Raw genomic sequence first — 12500 nt, 5'->3', positions numbered from 1 at the left:
TCTCTCTCTCTCTCTCTCTCTCTCTCTCTCTCTCTCTCTCTCTCTCTCTCTCTCTCTCTTTTAAATTAGCTTGTTCATGCCGGTATGATATTTATGTGACGTGGTGTTGTGGTGTCTGCCTACTCTCCCTTCCCTCTCCCTTTCTCCCTCTCTCTCTCCCTCCTCTCTCTCCCTCACCCTCCTCCTCACCCACTCCATGCCTTTCTATCCTCTCCCTGTTCTCTCTCCCGTGTTGCAGAGCTCATGACCCCTAGCTAGCATTCTCTCTCTCTCTCTCTCTCTCTCTCTCTCTCTCTCTCTCTCTCTCTCTCTCTCTCTCTCTCTCTCTCTCTCTCCTTAGTTGGTAACGGCTACTTTTTTTTTTTCTTTCGTCTCATTTTATCTTTTTTTTTCGCTCCATTGTAAAGTTTACGTTCCCAACTTGTGACTTTAATGGCCCTGTATCGTAATTAGAGGCTGTTTAAAAGGAATGAAGAATTTGTACAATGCTAAGTAAAAGATAAGAGAGGAAATGGCGAGGACTCCTTAAAAGTATAAAGCTTCTGCGCCTGAGCTGGTAACACTGACGGCGGCGGTGGTAGTGGTGGTGGTGTGGATTAGTTTTATTAGTTTAATGTACTACCGTGTTTGTCTCTGTGTGTTTGGTTTTGATTTGTATGCTCAAGTGTTTCATGTATCTTATCTTTGTCTTCTTTTAGGTTTTGATTATTTTATATTCTCTTCGCTGGTTCAATTTTCCTCATTGCGTGTTGAAGTTTCGGGTGTTGAATATTCTTCGAGTGTATTCTTTTATATCGTTTGTGATTTCTTCTCGCTTCGTTTGCTCTTAAAGTGAAGGAAAAAAATGCAAGAACAGTAGATAAAAAGAAGGAAAAATTAAAGAAACATGACAGCTGAGGAAGGAAATTAGAATAACGAAGGAGAAGAGGAAAGAAGCAAAAATCATCAGGAGGCCCCACCCATATCAAACCCAGTGGGGAGGGAACGAAAAATGCAGGCAAACCAACATCTGAGTCAATGGACACGTATCAATGGGGCGTTACTCAGCTCACCAACACTCCTGCTTCAACAATGGCAGTGAGAGTCGTCAAGAGGGCTCGCCTTCCTCACATTTTTCTCGCAGCTTGTTGACACGAGGGCACGCGGCGGCAGGTCCTTTAGTGCAAACTTCCTCACCTCCCCCAGATTCCTTCACTTTTCCTCCTCCTTCGCTCCCTTTCCTTAATTATCTCCTCAACGACGCACCTTCGCTATTTTCTTCTTGTTTTATCCCCCTATATTTCATCAAGTGAGTCTCTTAAGGGCGTGTAGTGAATAATAGCGCTGGTTTAGGATTAGTTTTCAGGCTGTGGTGTGATAAAGAAGTCAAGATTTCAAGTGTAAATAATAATATTGAGATGTCTTAACCCCGCATCTTCACCCTTCACTCCTCTCCTGTGTCTAGGGTTTCAGGGAGCGGGTCTATTAGTGTGCGGTGTGTAAGGATGCTGGTTTAGGGTTTAGGGTTCTCAGCGTGTGATGTGATGAGAGGAGAAGTCAGGATTTCAAGTCTGGTCGAGCGAGAGGATTCGAAAATCTCATCTTTCTTTGGCAGACGTGGTGCCGCCAGGTCTGAGGCGGCACCGCTGGCAGGCGCACGAGCAAAGCATCCTAACTCACTTCTCAAGTCAGCCCTCAAGACATGTCACGGGAGATGCTAGTCTGTGCTACATCTTTCGTCAAGAGTGAGAATAGACAGCCGCACTGAAGGAGTCAATACGCAGCGACTTAAAAATACCTATTTGTTTACATTGGCACCTGTACGATCTATTGTCAGACAGGAGACGCGCCTTCACTGCTTCAGTATAACGATAGACGAGAGGGGGAGTGTGCGTACGTCCTTCAATGGAACTTCAGAAGGCGGCGTAACTTTTCACACAAACCGAGCACTCCTTCACCACAACCCACCACGAACATAACAAATCACCAGAAAAACAATCACTCGAAGATCTAGAAAACCCACAAGCAAACTCAGCGAAGGAGTTACAGACAGAAGTATTTTTTAAGTAAATTCCTATAGACCGAGTGATTTCTCAAGGACTGAAGGATCGTCGTAGGACTGTGTAGGACTCCCCGCCCTTGTGGACCTCCATGGATGCTGTGCCGAGGACGTGAGGTGTGGCGGCAAGAGGTGGGTGTGAGAGGGAGGGAGAGAGACAGGGAGAGGGTGGATGGGTGGGTGGTTTGACGGGAGAAGGAGGGAGGGAGGGAGGGAAGGGCAATGGTAGGTAAGGTAAGTAAGAGGCATGTGGTGGAGGAAGAGGAAGAGGAGAAGGAGGAGGAGGAGGAGGAAAAGGTAGATTTCTGGTTAGAGAGAGAGAGAGAGAGAGAGAGAGAGAGAGAATATAGACAAACAAATATATATGAAAAAAGGAAGAATGCAGTTTTTTGTGAGATTGCTCCACCAGCACCACCATCACCACCTACTTTTCCTCCACCTCTAGCCCCAGTCCTGCACTCTCTCTCTCTCTCTCTCTCTCTCTCTCTCTCTCTCTCTCTCTCTCTCTCTCTCTCTCTCTCTCTCTCTCTCTTTATTTTCCTATATCCTTCCAAGATTTTAAGATTCAAGTTCCTCATTTCCTTTGTTTATATGTGTTTGTTTGATATTCATTTGTGTTTTATTTGTCTTCAGTATTCCGCCTGCTGTTATTACCCGCAACATTAGGTGCTGTTATAAAATTACTTCTCGTTCAAGGCATTCCGGTCCCTTTAATGATGTGTGTGTATTTTGTATCAAGCGAGTATAATAATTTACCTAGCATCATTTAGTACGTAGTATAAGGTATAAGAATGCGTACCTCGTCTTGAATGCACACGGTAATTTTGAGGGAAACGTACAATAATGAACCGTAATTTGTCACATTACGTACAATAACTTTTAAGACAGGTGCACGAGAGTAACAATCTTACCTGCAACTGCATATTATTCAACAACATACGACATCTTAAGGAAAAAAAAAAAAACGTACGAGAGCCCAGTCTTCAAAATGTGCACGATAATGTAGAACAAACGTAAATACACAGTGCAACAACTTCTGGGGAAAATGTACGAGAGCAGTCTTCCAAATGCGTACGATAACTAAGACAAAAACAGGCGTAAATGTATATAAAGATACCAATCAGTGCATTGTATTTAATTGTGCGAGAATTACTGGAAAAAAAAAAACCTTGTCTAGTCTTCCAAATGCTTACGCTAACTAGACAAAAACAAGAGTAGATATAAAAAAAAAAGCACTAATCCGTGCATATTATTTAACTGTACGACAATTACTGAAAAAAAGCGTACGAAAGCAACCTTGTCTAGTCTTCCAGATGCGTACAATAACTAGACAAAAACAAGCGTAAATATTAAAGAGAAACAATCAACGTATACATGTGTATATATACAAAAAAACACCAGTCAAGTCAGTCAGTTTTTACGAGAATGACTGAAAAGGGCGTACGAAAGTAATCTTGTCAAATCTTCCAAATGCGTACGATAACTAAACAAAACCAAGCGTAAATCTAAAAAAAGTACCAATCATTGCATATTATTTAACTGTACATACGAGAATTACTTGAAAAAAGCGTACGAAAGCAACATTGTCAAGTCTTCCAAATGCGTACGATAACAAGACAAACCCGTACCAACCTCACTGCGTCCTTAGGCTGTCCATTAATTCACCACATCAGCATTATGCCAGCTAATCTCCACATCTGTCTCTCTTATAAGTCCTCAGTGATATTCTCAAGATTAACCTTTGAGAGATTATGATAGACTTTCTCAGATAAACATTCAAATCACTCTGATCCTTACGACTGAACTAATAATGCAGAGATAAATCATATAAGGTGCAGAGAGAGAGAGAGAGAGAGAGAGAGAGAGGTAGTGATGGTGGTGGTGATAGGACAGGACAATAGTGAGAGATAACAGCTGATAGAACGGTGGTGGTGGTGATTAGAAGAGGAGAAAGAAAGGGATATTAGTTGTTGTTGTTGTTGTTGTTGTGGTGGTGGTGGTGGTGGTGGTGGTGGTTTTAATGTATCATCTTTACCATCTTATTCATTATTTTCCTCCTCCTCCTCCTCCTCCTCCTCCTCCTCCTCCTCCTCTTTTTCTTCTTCTTCATCGTCATCTATTTCCATTATCTTTTCTATTTTCAAGGATGATGAAAAAACTCGTGTTCGTGCAGAGAGAGAGAGAGAGAGAGAGAGAGAGATAGTGTGTAGCTATGCATCGATAGTGTGTGTGTGTGTGTGTAATTCACAGTTTTTTATCTGCTGCAGTCTCTGACGAGACAGCCAGACGTTACCCTACGGAACGAGCTCAGAGCTCATTATTTCCGATCTTGGGATAGGCCTGAGACCAGGCACACACCACACACCGGGACAACAAGGTCACAACTCCTCGATTTACATCCCGTACCTATTCACTGCTAGGTGAACAGGGGCTACACGTGAAAGGAGACACACCCAAATATCTCCACCCGGCCGGGGAATCGAACCCCGGTCATCTGGCTTGTGAAGCCAGCGCTCTAACCACTGAGCTACCGGGCCGTGTGTGTGTGTGTGTGTGTGTGTGTGTGTGTGTGTGTGTGTGTGACAAATTATCAGCATTTTATCTTTGTTATCTTCATTCATTTATTTTTGTTACATATCAGGTCTGCGTGATTTCTCTCTCTCTCTCTCTCTCTCTCTCTCTCTCTCTCTCTCTCTCTCTCTCTCTCTCTCTCTCTCTCTCTCTCTGACTCAGTTGACTACTACTACTACTACTACTACTACTACTACTACTAATACTAATATATACACATCATGAAACTGTGTGTGTGTGTGTGTGTGTGTGTGTGTGTGTGTGTGTGTGTGTGTGTGTGTGTGTGTCCTCCTGGTCGTCTTGAATCAGCAATTTGTCACTTTGAGTAGAGGAAACATTACCTCTTTCCTCCAGGTAATTGCCTCCTCCTCCTCCTCCTCCTCCTCCTCCTCCTGGACCACCCACTTCGCTTCAATATCACGCTTTCACTTAATGGCCAAAAGATATAGATTTTTGAAGGGTCGGTGGCGATGGTGGTGGTGGTGGTAGTAGTAGTGGTAGTAGTGGTGGTGGTGGTAGTAGTGGTGGTGGTGGTCCTGGTATATGTATTCAAATATTTGGCCTTTATTTATATATCCATTGTTTCAAGTGCATTATTTTGAAAGAGCAGTGCATCTCTCTCTCTCTCTCTCTCTCTCTCTCTCTCTCTCTCTCTCTCTCTCTCTCTCTCTCTCTCTCTCTCTCTCTCTCTCTCTTATCCAGGTAATCATAATGAAGGCAGAACACCTGTTGAGAATATTTGAAACTCACAGGAGGAGGAGGAGGAGGAGGAGGAGGAGGAGGAATAAAAGAAGACAAGGAGGAGGAAGAAAAAGAAAATGAGAAGGAGGAAGATGGAGGGATATTAAGAAAAGAAACAAATTAAAGACATGGAGAGAAAATAAAGAAGGGAAGAGAGAGAGAGAGAGAGAGAGAGAGAGAGAGAGAGAGAGAGAGAGAGAGAGAGAGAGAGAGAGATAAGGCATTGTATTGGCCAGTGGAGGAGGAGGAGGAGGGGAAGCATCTGCGTGGGTGGCATGTGTCAGTGTGTGTGTGTGTGTGTGTGTGTGTGTGTTCGGGTCACTGGGCTTGTACGGAGGTGATTCTTATACCTGTGTTTCTTTCCCTCCTGCTCCTCCTCCTCCTCCTCCTCCTTCTCCTCCTCCTCTCAGGTGACTCAGATAAGCAGGCGATGTTGCTACCTTGAGTCTTTTCACCTGGTTTGTTTAGACGTGTGTGTGTGTGTGTGTGTGTGTGTGTGTGTGTGTGTGTGTGTGTGTGTGTGTGTGTGTGTAGGAGTGTGTGGGTGTGACGTCAGGGTTGCCTTCTTCCTCTTCCTCCTTTTTTCTCTTACTTCTTTCCTTTTTTTTTTCTTCCTCTTTTTTTCTTTGATTTATTTATTATTCTTTGTTCTCTTTTTATTTCATTTTTCACTTCTGATTTATTTTTCCTCCTTTTGTTCTCTTCATTTCCTCGTCCTCATCATTCATTCTTTTTATGTTATCACTATTCTCTTTGTTTCATTCATCGCTTTTACTTTTCTTCTTCTTCTTCTTCTTCTTCTTCTTCTTCTTCTTCTTCTTCTTCTTCTGCTATAAATGCATTGTAACATTAACCTTTAGTAGAGCAAATAAATAAGGAAAGAGAAAAAATAATCCTAATATAGTAGAGAGAGAGAGAGAGAGAGAGAGAGAGAGAGAGAGGATGGGAGGTTGATAGGAAGGGAGAAGAAGAGGGTGAGTGCGGGGGTGGGGGGAGGAGGTCTGGTTGCAGGGAGCGGCCACGAGGGACCAATCATCTAAAGGATAACATTACCATTTGAGAAAAAGCATCCGTCGCGACAGAAAACGTGACGAGCGTGCGCGGCCAACCCACAGAAAATGTAATGAAGGATCCCGCATAACAGAAAACGTGTTGAGGTTGCGAGATGAGGTTGTAATATGAGAGAAAATGTATTGAAATTTTGAGGTAAGGTTGTAATGTTAAAGAAAATGTGTGAAGATTGTGACATAAGGTTGTAATATTGAAGAAAATGTGTAAAAATAGTGAGGCAAAGTTGTAAAATGAAAGAACGTATTGAGGTTGTAAGATGAGGTTGCAATATCAAAGAAAATGTATTAGTTTGAGAGAAGGTTGTGATATCAAAGAAAATGCGTTGAAATTGTCAGATAAGGTTGTAATGTCAAAGAAAATCAAAGGACACGTATTAAGATTGTGAGTTGAAGTTGTAATATCCAAGAACACGTATTAAGATTGTGAGGTGAAGTTGTAATATTCAAGGACACGTATTAAGATTGTGAGGCGAAGTTGTAATATCTAAGAACACGTATTAAGATTGTGAGGTGAAGTTGTAATATCCAAGAACACGTATTAAAATTGTGAGGTAAGGTTGTAATATCCAAGGACACGTATTAAGATTGTGAGGCGAAGTTGTAATATCAAAGGACACGTATTAGGATTGTGAGATGGAGTTGTAATATCAAAGGACACGTATTAGGATTGTGAGGTAAGGACACAAAGGACACGTATTAGGATTGTGAGGTAAGGTTGTAATTTCAAAGTGAACTTATTGAAATTGAAATAAAGTGATGAGTGGCGAATAAATGCAAATTCATAACAGGATTTAGAGAGAAGCTGGTAATCAACAAAAAGGAAAGATGAGATGAATGAATAACAATCGTATAATGTCAACAATTTGTAGTAGTCATGCTTATATTGTAGCAAATTACGGAATAAGAGTAAAAACTTAATAAAACATGTAAAGAATACCACTAAGAATGTGTATGCAAGTAATATATATGAGAAAGATTCCATGATGACGAGCACAACAGGAAATTAAAAGAGAGTGAAGGAATTAATTACGCCATCCAGTAAGAGTAAACGATAAACGGGAAGAAAATGAATTAAGTTACACATTTACAAGAAACACACCAGGAATTGCAGACTAACAAGTACAGTAATAAGTGATAGATAATGATAGATGATAAATAGCTCAACACTGTTCGGGACCTGGCATCTCAGTGGGACTTTTTATTTTATCGTTTTGTTTTCCTTGGCTGTTTTCCCCTCTTACAGTGGAACCATGCGTGCTTTGGGGTCCGAGGGGTCTCCAAGCGCACAGGTTTGAATACTGTCCACGGTCCGAGTGTAGGTTGGGCTTCCTCACTCGGAGCAACGGTTTCCTAGCGGGTGGGCTTTGAGATAGGAGGTACCCCAAAAAGTACCCCCTTTAGCCCAGAAATTCCCGTGAAAAGCCCACATGGTATAAAAAATAAATAAATAAATAAAAGACATGAAAACAATGACATGTGGAATTAGTTAAGTTACCGAGGGATAGAAAACGGGGAGCAGGATCAAGCGGGCAACAGGGACGTACTTGTGGCTTCCTGAGTGAGAGAAAACGGGTTTCGCGGCTGCCTCACACACAAAAAAAAACTTAATGAGGATGCATGATTTACAGAAAACGTAATTGAGGCTTGAGGCGCCAACAGAAAATGGAGCTGCGTATGCAATAAGAAATGGAGGTATCGCGGCGGCAGACAGGCAACAAAAACGGAAACGTGTAGTGGCCATGCAGAATAACTGGCATCAGCTTTACGTTGTTGTTGTTGTTGTTGGGGGGGGACTGGTGGTGGTGGTGGTGGTTCTTCTTCTTCTTATTATTATTATTATTGTTGTTGTTGTTGTTGTTGTTGTTGTTGTGGTGGTGGTGGTGGTGGTGGTGGTATAGCCGTGACGTCTTCTTTCTTCTCCTCCTCCTCCTCCTCCTCCTCCTCCTCCTCCTCCTCCTCCTCCTCCTCCTCCTCCTCCTCCTCCTCCTCCCTCCCTCCTTCCCTCCCCTGCTCTGCTAAGTTTATCTATATCATCATAACATTTTTCTTAATCCTCCTCCTCCTCCTCCTCCTCCTCCTCCTCCTCCTCCTCCTCTCTCTTATTCCTAATCGTAATCCTCCTTTCCCTCCAAACCCTGACCTAATCTCCTTTTCCCGCATCATCATCAATCACATTATTATTACTTGCAAACACGACCACAACTAATACTTGGCGCTCACTAATCACACACTTTTATACTCCCTCGCTTAACACCACCATCACCACCTCCTGCAGCAAGCGGTCATTAGGCACAGTTTGTCAATGGAAGTCTCTCTCTCTCTCTCTCTCTCTCTCTCTCTCTCTCTCTCTCTCTCTCTCTCTCTCTCTCTCTCTCTCTCTCTCTGCATATGTGGTTTTGTTTAAGCTTTAGGTATTGGTTTATATATTTTTTCTCCTCCTCCTCCTCCTCCTCCTCCTCCTCCTCCTCCTCCTCCTCGTGTTTCTTTTTTTTCCGGTCGATATCTCCTCTTGTTTCATCTCCATGTGGTTCTTCCTCTTTTTATATGCAGTGTTTTCTTTTACTTTTCTTTTTCTTTTTTTTTTCTTCTTCTTCTTCTTCTTCTTTTCGTCGTCGTCTTATTATTATTACTATTACTATTATTATTATTATTATTATTATTATTATTATTATTATTATTATTATTATTATTATTATTATTTGACCTCGTCCTCTTCGTTCTCTTTCCTCCTCCTTCTCCTTCTCCTTTTCCTTCTTCTCCTCCTCCCTCCTCCTCCTCCTCCTCCTCCTCCTCCTCCTCCTCCTCCTCCTCCTCCTGTATTCCTTTGTCTTCCTCCTCTTCACATTATTTTCGTTCTCTCTCTCTCTCTCTCTCTCTCTCTCTCTCTCTCTCTCTCTCTCTCTCTCTCTCTCTCTCTCTCTCTCTCTCTCTCTCTCTCTCTCTCTCGTTTTACCATGCTATCACTTTAGAGAGAGAGAGAGAGAGAGAGAGAGAATACATAAAAATCCCCTTCCCGCGGCTAACCTCAAAGAAATGCCTCCCATTTTCTTTGCTTCACTGGTTTTCTTTGGCATTACATAGTTATTATTTTTGAGCGATCTCATTATCATCCTGCCTTCGCCCCGGGCTTCCTCTGTCTTACAATTACATAGATTTTTTTTTATTTCTTGATTTTTTTATTATTATTCTTTCTCTGTATATTATTGTTCACTTTTTTCCTTTCCTTCTTCGTTATTCTTCTGTTCAAATTGTGTTGTTTTATCTTTCGGTGTGTTATCTAGTTAGTTTTATTTTCTTGCTCTTCTTTTTCTTTCTGTTTCTTTTTTATTCGTCTATATTTGCTTATTTTCTGTTCTCTCTCTCTCTCTCTCTCTCTCTCTCTCTCTCTCTCTCTCTCTCTCTCTCTCTCTCTCTCTCTCTCTCTCTCTCTCTCTCTCCTTTTCTTTTTATTTTTATTTCATTCTTTTTTATCTCTCTTTCCAAGAGGAATAATATATGTAATTATAGTTAATAACTCTCTCTCTCTCTCTCTCTCTCTCTCTCTCTCTCTCTCTCTCTCTCTCTCTCTCTCTCTGTGTGTGTGTGTGTGTGTGTGTGTGTGTGTGTGTGTGTGTGTGTGTGTGTGTGTGTGTGTGTGTGTGTGTACTTCTTACCTTCCTTGTGTGTGTTCTATTGAGGGTAAGAGGTATAGGGTTGCCATACGTCCGGATTTTCCCGGACATGTCCGGAATTCAGATAACGAAATCTGCGTCCGGGGGGATTTTTTAAAATCCCTCAAATGTCCGGAATTTCACCTTCCATCAGTAACTGTTTAAAAATCACATTTATTAAATTTCCTTGGGTTGAAATGATGGGAGAGGAGAGAGAGGGGTTCACCGAGTGGCAGCTGCTTTGGTTTAATTTCGGTCAAGACTCTGACGTAGTGACGTGTATGGGTCCTATGAAGTCGGTGCTCGCATCCTTCCCAACGCCGCCTCACGAGTCCACGACGGTTGCGACTCGCGCCACAGTCTTTAACCAGCTCTGATAGGGGTCAGTTTGGATTACTGTTTGCGGCCTTGTGACCTTGTCATTACAACTATTACTTGTTTTTGTCAAGATGCCCAAACGAAATTGTAAATTCCGTGCAGAGATGCAGAACAAACTCCCGTGCTTGAAAAAAGGCAGGGATGAGTAGGAAGCTGAGTGTTTGGTGTGTAAACCAGGAACATTTGTCTCACTGGCACATAAAGGCATTAATGATTATCAGCCATATGCAAAGATAAATAAGTTGAGTTTCTTTTAATTAATTTACATGTTTTCCAGTATCATATCAGGACCGTAATCAGGTGTTAGTAAAGGTGTCCGGAATTTTGATAGTTCATATATGGCAACCCTAGTTAAGTATTGTCTTGCCACCAGTATATGGGAGTACTTGAGGGTGATTGGCGTGTATTAGCTGCCTCTGAGTACCGTAAATTAAGTGAGGAAGGCATTACATTATACTTTAACCTCCTCTCCTCTCCTCTCCCTCGCCCTTTCTACTACGTGTGAGGTAGGAAAGGTTGGTAGCACAGGTGTCCGTTTTCTTTACTTGTTGGGCGTTTTAGGGGTAAAAATGTTTATCAGTGGAAAATTGGAGGGATTTTTATTTGAGTATCTTTACGATATGAGAATGTTGTGATGTGTATTTATTTAATTGTCTTTGTTGTTGTGTAGTTTTGCGTCTTTTTCGTTTATTATTTTGTATTTCCTCCATATCGTCAGGAATTCCATTTTTTTTTTTTTACCTTTTCGAACTTTTCTTTCGCCAGGCTCTTCACGTCCATGATCTTTCTGGAAGTGTGTATATTTTTCCATCTTTTCCATCATAAGTTTGTATTTCCTCCACATCATATGAATTTTTAACTCGCTACATACGTACTATTTCAGTCTCTCTCGTACAAGGCAATCCACTTCCAGCACCTCTGTGGAAGTCTGAAGGAGGTATATAGTTTTTGTATGTCTTTCATTATACTAATCCGGTGTGTGCCAAGCGTCCCCCTGGAATCAACGTGTGCGGGTGTGTGTTGTTTTGCATTACTCCTCACAGACACTGCCTCGCCTGGGATCCGTAGTGTGCCCGCCAGCTGCTTCACATTCTACCTGCTTCTCATTATATCTGTCCTGTTTCTCAAGCGTACCCTGAAATTTGTGCTCAGAAATAATTTGGGTATGTTGATATTTTGCCTGGTAAAATATTCTTTTATCGTCTTTATTTGTATATTTCTAAGACGTACCTAAAAATTTCACACGAAAGATAATCAGTATTTATTTCTTACCTGGATTAATAGACTTCTAAATCTTACCTTCTTTTTTCCATATGTATTTTTTAAAAGAGTAACTAGAGATGTATGCATTAAAATGACAAGAATATATATATATATATATATATATATATATATATATATATATATATATATATATATATATATATATATATATATATATATATATATGGTGTCCACAAAGTCTGGGTACATAGGAAATTTCACTATTTATTTGTTATTTTTAGGTTAGGTTAGGTTAGGTTAGACAAATTACTGCCTCAAATTGAGCGCCTGGGCAAAGGACTTCCAAACAGGTTTCATCAGGATGGGGCCCCTGCCCATTTTGCTTCGGCAATGCAGACCTATTCAGTCAAGCTCACCTGAATTTTGTAAAGCGTATCAAATTATGCATTGAAAATTATGGAAATCTTATTGAAAATAGTATTTATCAACATTAGATTTAAATAAAATTGTTTTGTTTTAAAAGTATGTGTTAATCTCCTGTGTACCCAGACTTTGTACACACCCTAACCTAACCTAACCTAACCTAAAAATTACATGAATAAGTAAAATAGTGAAATTTCCTATGTACGCAGACTTTGTGGATACCCTGTGTGTGTGTGTATATATATATATATATATATATATATATATATATATATATATATATATATATATATATATATATATCGTGTTTCTAAGACCTACCTATAGGAACTTCTCTTCCAATTGTGTAAATTTTTGTCTATATTTTCTATGTAAAAAACATTTTTATGGTGCATATATTAGGTA

The 12500-nt window shown here is 40.9% G+C and overlaps 1 protein-coding gene across 2 annotated transcripts in view; it reads left to right on the top strand.

Annotated features, from left to right (window-relative positions):
- Nucleotides 1–1563: 1563 nt before the first annotated feature.
- Nucleotides 1564–12500, top strand: part of LOC123510335 (interference hedgehog-like) — a 44595-nt gene continuing 33658 nt past the window's right edge. The window contains exon 1 of one of the 2 annotated variants that reach the window (XM_045265409.1): nucleotides 1564–2170. The gene's annotated coding sequence lies outside the window, so the exon portion shown is untranslated. The remainder of the gene's footprint in view (nucleotides 2171–12500) is intronic. The other variant, XM_045265408.1, reaches the window with a different exon arrangement.

This window comes from Portunus trituberculatus, chromosome 28 (genome assembly GCF_017591435.1).
Source record: "Portunus trituberculatus isolate SZX2019 chromosome 28, ASM1759143v1, whole genome shotgun sequence".
In the NCBI taxonomy this organism is placed as follows: domain Eukaryota; kingdom Metazoa; phylum Arthropoda; class Malacostraca; order Decapoda; family Portunidae; genus Portunus; species Portunus trituberculatus.
Note: the sequence above shows the minus strand (reverse complement) of the source record. Positions and strands in the feature narration are given on the sequence as shown.